The sequence below is a fragment of the Durio zibethinus genome, chromosome 19 (assembly GCF_047325235.1).
Source record: "Durio zibethinus cultivar Kanyao isolate XHJ-2024 chromosome 19, ASM4732523v1, whole genome shotgun sequence".
NCBI lineage: Eukaryota > Viridiplantae > Streptophyta > Magnoliopsida > Malvales > Malvaceae > Durio > Durio zibethinus.
The window spans coordinates 10,440,914-10,451,416 of NC_143180.1; the positions used below are offsets into that span (position 1 = coordinate 10,440,914).

The 10,503-nt window shown below is 30.5% G+C and overlaps 1 long non-coding RNA gene across 2 annotated transcripts; it reads right to left on the minus strand.

The window, feature by feature from the left end:
• Positions 1–7,671: 7,671 nt before the first annotated feature.
• On the minus strand, positions 7,672–9,770 carry LOC149513437 (uncharacterized). Of its 2 annotated transcripts, none has more exons than XR_016330520.1 (3): positions 9,031–9,770; positions 8,867–8,945; positions 7,672–8,759 (listed from the first exon to the last, which is right to left on the minus strand). It is a non-coding gene; the product is annotated as an uncharacterized LOC149513437 (long non-coding RNA). The 2 variants fall into 2 exon arrangements; XR_016330519.1 differs by having other exon boundaries at positions 7,674–8,759; positions 9,488–9,748.
• Positions 9,771–10,503: the final 733 nt, after the last annotated feature.

Below are 10,503 nucleotides of genomic sequence, written 5' to 3' on the forward strand. Positions count from 1 at the left end.
CTCATTCATCTTATTACTCACCAAAGTACCCACACCCTGATTTCTCACTATCACAACACATTCCATCATATAAACCACATTTGTTATACCATTTACCACCACAGTACTTTTCATCATCTACTTAATATCACCCATTACCTTTACAAAAAAATGAAACCCTCTCATAAGGAATCCTTCACCAAATTCGTCCAAAACTAAACCAACCTCTTCCAAACCCAAGTAGCTATTTTGAAAAGCCTTAACAGACTAATAGATCCTAGTTGGTTAAACAGAGTGGAGTACACATTTAAGGATGATTGAAGAAAATGAGGTATAGTGTATGTGAATGATGATGACGATGATGAGATTATTATGATTGATGATGATGACAATTATGAGATTATTGTGATTGATATGCCTATATTTGTCAAGATGGTGGACGAAGAGGTTGTGAAAGTAGAAGAGCATTCTTGTGAAATGAAAGTAGAGGATGATAGATTAGCTTTAGGATTTGAAATTCTTGAAGAGTTTAGCATTAGTTCAATTGAAAGAGAGTTTAAGCTTTTTAGTCTACTCGTGTAATTTTCTTAGCCATTTGAAGATCAAACACTAGATGATTTGGAGATGATTGAGGTGGAGAAGCCTACTGATGAAGGTTATGTGTTCGATGATTTTCTTACACCATTAGAAACACCCTTTGTCGAGTTTAGTAAAAAGTATGAAATAGAGGCATTTTTGAAAGAAATGCCAAAAGATTATAATGGATAAGAGTTGGATGATGTAGGATTGAAAATTTTTTGAATAGACACTAGAATTAGAAGACAATGATAAGGAGGATAGACCAATGTTATAGAATTCCCTACTTGTCTAGAAGTTTCCCCAACCTTATCCTCAGCCAAAACCTCAGTCATTTCATCATTTTCATTCACTCATACTATACTATCTATAGAAGAATCCTTCACCTTAAAGCCTACCTTATATTCTTCATGGTGGTATCTTTTTCACTAACACTAAAGCTAGTGCCAACCTGTGTTAGCACATGTAAGGATATGCTAAGAATATTTATAGAGGTTGGGAATAAGTTAACTGTTGTAAAGCACTAGCACCACTTAGTTCCTACTAATGGCAATGTGGCTAAGAGAAAAAGAATCAAGTGGGTGGATGCTGGTATCAAGTGTAGGGTAATCACTTAACTCCAATGAAAAAATTTTTGAGTTAGTTAAGCTTGATGATAACTAACGTTGCTTAGAAGGCAACCAAAGTTTTAATTTTTAGATTTGCATATTTAGATTTAGCTTGTTATTTTGTTTTTTAGGAACAGGTAATGCTTGGTTTTGTTTGTTTTTGTTTTTGTAGGAACAAGGAGTAAGAACATAAAATAAAGAGCGACAATGAAAGATTCATACATAATTCAATTTTGATTTCAAGAACTTAGGGAGTATCTTTTTTCCCTCTTGCTTTTATGCTTTATTTGCACATATCGAAGATAATGTGTTACTTAAGTTGAGGTGAGAGAAAATTTGTACAAATTTTTTAATTTGTTTTAAATTTTTTATTTTTGAGCTTAAATTGTCATGCTTAAAATCATTACACTTCCCTTGATTATTTTCTCATAATTTAATGATAATAACTTTGATTGACTATGAGTATAACTTATTAGAAAAGAATGAATATAGTGAAAGCATTAGATGAGTTCCAGAATTTGTTTCTTTTTAATTGCAATAGTTTCACATTCTTAAGCCTTTACTCTTGATCATTATGGTGTATGCATGTTTAATTAAAGCTTATGTAGATATGGGATTGCATTAGTCTTGAAGTTATGTTTTGATTTTAGAAATTGTTTGAGCATATTTTAAGATGAAATCTTATACTATACTTAAATAAGAAGATGATTTAGGCCATCTTTGGATTGTTTGAGCCTTTCAAGCTAACCTTATATATGTTTATCCCTGGTCAACCCTTTTGAGCCTAATATATGTATGTAGTCTCCTTTGTTTTCAACTATATAAATTAGCCACTCTTTTGGTTTATTATCTTTATCTTTTCTACCTTACCCTATATGTATATGGATCAATCAAATCAATATGAGAGCTATGTTTTATTGGGTAGGATGGGTGGAGTTTGACATGAAATAGAAAGCAAGTAAAAGTTAAAAATAGCTTGAAATCATAAAGTTGCTAGAATTCTATTGTGAAAAAAAAAAGAAAATTTCAAAAAAGATGAAAAGCCTAAAAAAAAGAAAAAAGAATCTAAATTTAGAGGGGTTATATTCTCTTGAAAGCTCATTTATTAAAGTGTAGATTCTATGTAATGTATGTTTAGGGGTGCCATAATGGCTTTGGGGCCACTAAAGGAATTTAAAAAAACAAATGGAATCGCTACCAATCTTTTTTAACTAGGTGTAATTGGCCACCTATTGAAATTTATCCTTTTAATAAAATCTTAAAATTAATTAAAATTTATTAAAAAGATAATTTTAAGGTCTATGAAACAGTTTGAGTTCGAGAGTTGGTTAAGCATGGGAAAGAATTAGCATCCCTACAATGCTCATTTAAAACGATACCAATTAATTATGTGTTATCCCTTAATTTTGATAAAAATTATCTTAAATTTGGGTACTAAAAATAATCTCCCCTACTTCTTTTATTCATCATAATTTTGGCCTTTTTTATTGTTTTTCTTTTCATATTTTTTAGTATTCTACTTTATTTGAGAAAAATAAATTTGAAACCTTTTTATTGAAAGAATTTTTAAAATGTTTTAATACATTGGTAACATTGAATGAATTTTTCTTACTTAGAGATTTCTTAGACATCGCTACCACAGTACCTTAGAATCTCATCTTCGAAGGCTCGTGTTTATTTTTTACAAAATTAAGTGACATGCATGCGATGCTAATAATGAAATATTAATACACATATTTTATTTGTCTAGAGAAAATTTTGTTTATTAATTTGTTTATTATTTTTTAGAAAAATTTTTTTAGAAGAAAAAGGTAAATTTTTATTAAATTAAAAATTTTTATAAACACTCTGATACGTTAGTAGTATTTAAAAAAAAATCTTTTCATCTAGAAATTTTTTAGATATCACTACTTGGATTACCTAAAAATCTTATCATCGAAAATGTTACCATTTACTTATTAATATTTCATAATAAAATTTTGCACTAACATAATTTCCCATAAATAGATTTATCACTAATTCATATTAACAAGCATTAAAGCAAATAAATATAAAACATAACCAAATAATGGAACATACCCAAATTACCTTTGAACTTAAGCCCAAAACTATTCAAATAATGAAGTCCAGATCAATAGCCCAAAATAGATCCATGTGGGTTGGGCCTCTTCTAGGTCATGTGCTAGTTAACAAAACGAGTCAGGTTGGTAGCTGCCTTGGTACTCTTTTTTCCTTCCCAAAATTATGTAGTTTTAATTGACCTACCAACTATAAAACCCAAAAAATTTACTAACTTTTTTTTTTCCTTTTTACTTTCTCTCACTAACCTTCAAACCTTTATCTTTTATCTAAAACATAAAGCTAGTAGCCATATATTTTCCAATTTTTAGCCATCTTTTTTGCATTCGTCGTTGTTGTACCTTGCTACTAGTGGTCACCGGTCAATGCCAAAAAAATCCCCCAAAAATTTCTCTCGACTTATTTTTTCATCCTCTTTCTCTTTCCCAACTTAGATTTCTCAAAAACTTTTTAGATTCTTCTAGATATGATTCGCAAATTATGATTGTTAAGCTCCAAAAGGTCGACCATCACTGTTTCAAATAGCCTCACTTTTTATTATGCTGTTCCACTAATTGAAACCCTCATCCTCTCAAGCATAAAGCCTCAAGACAACCTATAATGTCCTAAACCAAAAGCCAATTGGCTCCCCCTTTATTTTTTTTATGCTTTGTGTTTTTTGTTTAGTGCGTATGGTTGCTGCTTCATTTAAAAAGATGTTTTTTTTTTTATTTTGTTTTTTTTTTTGGTTTCCAGACAAGCTTTGAGTGGCTTTGGTTTTTTATAAGGTTGATAGGTTGTTGATTTTGGTGATAGTGGTGCTTTAATAGGTGGTAATATTGGTCATGGTAGGGGTGGAATTGATGCGTGGCCAATTGGTTTGATGGTTATTGATGGGTCTATGAAGGGTGGCTTAGGTTGTGGTGTGGATGATGGTCAAATGGGATTGAGTGGGTTTCGATCATAATGGAAAATTTTTCATAGTCCTTTTTTTTTCCATTCAATTGGCCGCCCCTTACTCAATTCAAAGAGCCAAATCCAACAAATCTCAAATTTTCTAAGACTTAAAAGCCCAAATTTTTTGTTGTCAAATTAGGCAATGGTAGAGCATGACAATTAGCAATTGAATTGCTTGAATTTTGCATATTCAAAGTTTTCAGCATTTCAAACTTTCTATTTTTTAAATTCTTATTTATTTATTATTTTTGCAAAACGAAAAATTAAAAACTAAAAAGTTAGGTCTTCACATGGGTTTTGGGCCAAGATTATAGGTTTGGGCCCAAAAAAATAAATTTGGGCCTTGGCCTAATTGACATAGACACTAGGCTCCCTAATGCAAAATATTCCATTATTAACCCTTAGCCCACACAACTTTGAATCAGATTTTGACTTGTGTAATTAAACTAGACAAAGCCCAATAAATTTAAGGTCTAATCGAAATCGAAGCCCACTTAAGACAATTCGGACAAAATTAGGTGTCTATAGCTTATGAGCCTAAATTTTCCTTTATCATATCTTAACCCTAACCAAACATTACAAGCTTAATAAATACTTATTGATTTTTGGTTAAGTTATGCCTACATTAGTGGAAAGGTAAGTGAAAAGCAAACTTATGAAATTTGTGCATGCTTTGAGGTAATTTGTTAATTTCATATTTGTATAGCTTTAGTTGAATATTTTGCATTAATTTGAGAAAGATTATTCACACATAAAAATTTGTGAATGGAATGCAAACTTATTCTTGAATGACTTTTATGGAGAATCTAAGCTTATGATTCTCTTTTAAGTTATATTCATTATGCAAGTTTTGAAGATTTATGGTAATCTAATTATTGGAAGTTTATGTGATGATTTCTGGCATGTTATTTTCTTACTTACCTTATTTTTATTTTGCTTGAGGACAAGCAAAAGTTTAAGTTTGGAGGTTTGATCTTTTTATAAAATAGAGTTATTTCTAGTGTTTTATAGATTACTTTTGGTTATATTTCAGTGAAATAATGTTCTATTTGCTAATAATAGTACTTAATTTTCTATTTTGTAGGAAATTTTGAAGGAAAGAATGAATCTTGGTAAATCTTTAAAATTCTTGGTAATTCTTGATAAATCTTGGATGACTCTTGATGCATAATATGAAATCTTGGAATGTTATTGTGATGTTTTTAGAAGTTTTTGATTTTCTTCGAAATCTTGGAGTTAAAGAATGGGAAAGATGCTCAAGATTAGTTTTGCGAAGTTTAAAAGAGTTGGAAATATGCAATCTTGAAGAAAAATGAAGAAAATTCATGCAAGATTCAAAGTTAGGTAATTTTGGCAATAAATGGGGGTAGAATTGTAATTTCAAGTGAATTCAAATCCATGGTAACTTATGTGGGTGCATATGCATGGGATTACTAATAGAGGATGTGGCATGATGATATGACATAGTTTTCCCACTTATATTAGGATTTCCTATTTTTAGTAGGATTTGTTATTTCTAATTATACTTGGAATAGGATTTGTATGGGTTATAAATATCATTCATTATGAAAGGCAAAAGAAGAGTTTTTTGTTGAAATAAAATTCTAATTTTTTTCTCCAAAATTCAAGAACAAGTTGTGATGCAATTTAAAAGTTCAAGATCAAGGCATTTGAAGATGATTTTTAGAAAGTTAGTACACTTTGGCCAAATCTGCATTCTTGGTATGCAAGTTTTGATTTTTGGTTTGTTTTATATTTTTTTTAAGTTGCTACATGATGGCTATGATCTAGAAAACAAGATTGATTTATAAAAGTTCTTTTCAAAGAGTTTTACTTGCATTTAATTTCAAGAAGCTTTCTTAGTTTAAACAGTTTCATTCCAAAACTCAAGTGAGTTGCCAAAAGAGAGTCCAAGTTTGGCTGAACACTTCTTAGGGTTTCTTGGTCTATATATACATTTTTTAGGTCTTAAAAAATGTGAATGGGTTGGGATGATAGACCAACCTTAGCAATAATAGTTTTCTTGTTCTTGTTTTCTTTTAAAGCTTTCTTTGTTCTTCGAATTTTATGTTCCTTTTAATTTCAGTTTATGCAACTTTCTTTTAAAGTTTTCAATTCAATAAAGTTTAATTAGAGTAATTTTCCATTCGATTTCTAGTGGATTTAAATTTTGATTTATTATCTTGGTTAAAACAGCTTTGGTTTATGGTTCTTGGTTTACAATTGATTTCGGTTTTTGGTTCTTGATTAATACAAGTCGCATTCTTGTTTAATTCTAGTTTAATTGTTGTAGTTTACATTATGTTTTTAGATTAATCTTTCAATTGCATGTTTAATTCATTAAAAGCATTTGATCATTGTGACTAGGGTTTGATTTGGTTCATATTAATGCTAATTTGCATGATTTGCATAATTAGGGTTTTAAGTAGTTTAATTTGCATGATTTATTACTTAATAGATTCGATTTGCATTCTTTAGCTTTTAAAACAAATTTTGTTCTTTATTCTTTATGTTGATCTTGAGTTAATTAATTATGTTTTGATTATTTTGCATATTTGGTCTATGGTTATTAATTAGTTCTTGCTTGAATTGTAAGTTTGCATAATTTTGGTTAATCTTTGTTTTGATTTGAGTTATTTATATACTAATGCATGTTCTCTGGTTAATTTAAGTTAATAACAGTTTAATTGTGTTTTAAGAATTGATTAGGGTTAGTTGAGTTAAGTTAGAGTTTAATTTGTTTTTAATCCTTAGCTGTTTGATTTAATTGATATTAATTTGACTTAGTTTTAGTTTGGTAAGCTTAATTTTACATGTTATTGAGTTATTTAGCTTAGATTTTAATCACTTTATGATTAATTGGTTTAGATTGCTTTTATTTCTTGTTGGTTTGATTAGTCTTGCATGTTTAAAAGGTTAATTTGTTGCTGCATAGTTTATCCTCGATAATTAGTTGCTGATTTCGTAATTTAATTATTCCATTGTATTCTAATTTTGGTTTCTTGTATAGTTAAGATTAATTACATGTTTTAAGCATTTTTGCATACTTAGACTTAATTAAATTAGTTCATTACATGCGATTAAGTTAGAATTTATATTAATTGCTTTCTATTTGGTTAATTAAGATTAAATTGATTTCAGTTCAAGCTTCTTTATATTCTTTAGTTTCAATTTTGCTTAATTCTAATTATTTGCATCTATTCTTTTATTCAACTGTTGTTTGGATTAGTTTAGGTTTGATTTCATATTAATTGCATGATTTAAGTTTAATTGCATAATTTAGATTATGCTTTGCATATCTTATTTCAATTCTCCAAGTAAAAGCAAAGGTGTGACAATTTCAATACTTGTTCTCTTTATATTTCAATCTCTGTGAAAACGATATTTTTTTTACAATTTATACAATCTGTGCATTTACAAATCATTTATTAATATTAAATTTGCATATTATCCTCTTTTATTAGTCAGACCTATCTAATCAGAACCCATTTTAAATTTTACTTCTTTTCTCGCTAGATTACACAAAATGCATAAACCCAATCCCTTATGCTACCTCTTTCTTTCTCTCTTTAATAATTTTCATTTAGAAAAGTTAAAACAAAAGTTCATTTGACTGGTTTATTGATGTATATGTCACGGACCTAAGGAAGAGTCCTGAATCTCACATCAAACATAATAGGAGGGTCACTGGGGTATAAAAAAGTTCACACTACTTTAACCTTGTGAGGCGTCTTTTGTAGGATAAAACCGTGAGGCCAGGGAGACCAGAGCGGACAGTACCTTACAAGGGTATGAACCGTGACAGGTAGACTAATTTGGGACGCCGGATGAGTGGATGCTCGGGTTCCGGAGTCGCACGGGTCGAAGCTTAAGTCTCGACCCGTGACAGGTAGTATCAGAGCCAGCCTTAAACCATTCGATCCACGTCAAGCACCTTAATGGAGGTAGACAGGGTGATCAACCTCCGTGACGAGGACGTCATGAGATTGGATGCGGGAGAATGTCACAGACCTAAGAAAGAGTCTTGAATCCCACATCGAACATAATAGGAGGGTCACTGGGGTATAAAAAGGTTCACACCACACTACCTCAACCTTGTGAGACGTCTTTTGTAGGATAAAACCGTGAGCCTAGAGGGACCAGAACGAACAATACCTCACAAGAGTGTGACCCATGACAAGTAAGCTGATCTGAGACACCAGATGAGTGGATGCTCGAATTCCGGAACCGCACGGGTCGGAGCTTAAATCTTGACCTGTAACATATACACATATTTAATTTTCAATTGTATGGTGTTTATTCTGTTAACAACTTTAACAATACTTTCACAGTTACAAACCTTAGGGGGGCAAAGAGGCAGAAAAAAATCTACAGCCACAAAATTAAGGCAGACAATAAAAACTATAGGTTTAAATGACTTGCAGCTAATTGAAAAGAACGCTAGTAGCTCAAGGATAGAACTCGTAGTCTTAATATATAGAAAAAAGAGTAAGGTGATGTATTCCTTTTATTAGCAAATGTCATCGTCCCATAATTAGCCTTTGAATGGATATCCCGGCCCACACATTGAGCAACTTGCCTCTGTTTAACAAAGTCACATGGTCAAGAAAACAGTTGTCACACTTCATAACAGCATGGTTAAGAAAATGCAAGTTTCTTTCAAAACAAAAATGGATGTAGAATCATACCAAGGTATTAAAAGTAAGAAAATCTCCTTCTTGTATCTGGAATGTGTATCGTAAGTACTCCAACCTTACTGGCAATACTCTGAAAGGAAACCCAAGTTTATTGACGTGCAGGTATAGAAAAAAAAAATACTTATGATAGCTTCATTACTATAAAACCATCGTACCTATAGGCCACCAATGCCTGTAAGTGAAAAAGGTAGGATTTACTTACTGCTATAGGTGTATTTGCTATAAGTGTATTTGTTCCTGTGACTCCACAACATTTGAAGTAGGAACTAATCCCCTTTGTTCTAATCTAAAGCGGTTAGGCATTTGAACCCAACTTTGAACTAATCAAACAAAAACCACTAATTGTTCGATCAAACAAATAATTTGAAGTAGGAACTAATCAATCTGATCTAACAACTAACATTTCAAGTTGGATATGAGCAAACAACTCACTATAATTTTTGTTTGATTAGTTCCCCTACTCGTTCGGTCTTAACACAACAATTCAAGCTAATTGTTTGATCAACAAATAATCCCCTCAAAAGAACAAAAAAAAAAAACCAGAAAACTACTAAAGCAAACTTTTTTTCCATATATATAAGGAGCTAAAACATTAGAAAAGTTAAGATTAACTGTTTTTGGTTTGGTCTTCAACAGAAATCGTTGTCGTTACTGTTGGTCCATCAACGACTTTGTTTCTTTGTTCTCCCTCTCTCTACCATTCCCTTTCTCGTGCATCTCCATTTGGTCCTTCAGCACCGATTGCAGTTTTTGTCTACGTCAATCGGTGATTCCTTCCCTCTTGCGTCGCCTCCCCCTCTTTCTTATCCTTCCCTTTCCTTTCCCCTTCCCCTTCCTCTTCTCTTTCATTGTTTTAAGCTTTTGCTTCAGTTTTGATTGTTTTTTTTCAAGAAGCCATAAGAATCCAGAAGCTCCTATATCTAGAAACTCTTACTCAGTCCAAAATATATTTTTTAAAAAAATCCAACGGCTGAAAAAGTTAAATCTAAAGGCCAAAAAAATGTAAAAAATAAATAAGAACCAATCAATGAGTAACACGAGGGAAATCTGACAAAGTAATGAACAGTATAAGATTTGGAGACTACTTTTAATGTATTCTTGCAGATTTCTTTTTTTCATTGACTTCAAGTAAAACGGCACGTTTTGCTTCCATTTTAAAAAATTAACCAACCTATTGTCATGCAACTCTTGGCGCAAAAATTGGAAATCTTGATGAATAGTCTCCATTTGGAGACTATTCTCATTAATAATTAAATGAAATTCTTAGTAGCAAGTGTCATCATGTATTGATTTAAAATTTTAATTATTAGATATAAAAATTTAGAATTGTTAAAATATAAAATATTTTTATGAATTTTTTTTAAAGTCTGATTAGTTATCAAAAAAATTTATTTTTTTAACAAAATAATAAAATGAGTTTAGAGTTTATTAAAAAAATAATTTTGATTTATAAAAACAAGATTGAGATTAAGAGTCAGTTATACGTGAAGCAAAATTAGCATTTCTATAATAGTAAAAAAATTTGTATCAATTAATCATACACAATCTATAGTTTTGGATAAAAATTGTTTTTATTTAAGATTTAATAATAAATTTTTTTAAGAAATAAAATTATTTAAAAATCTTTA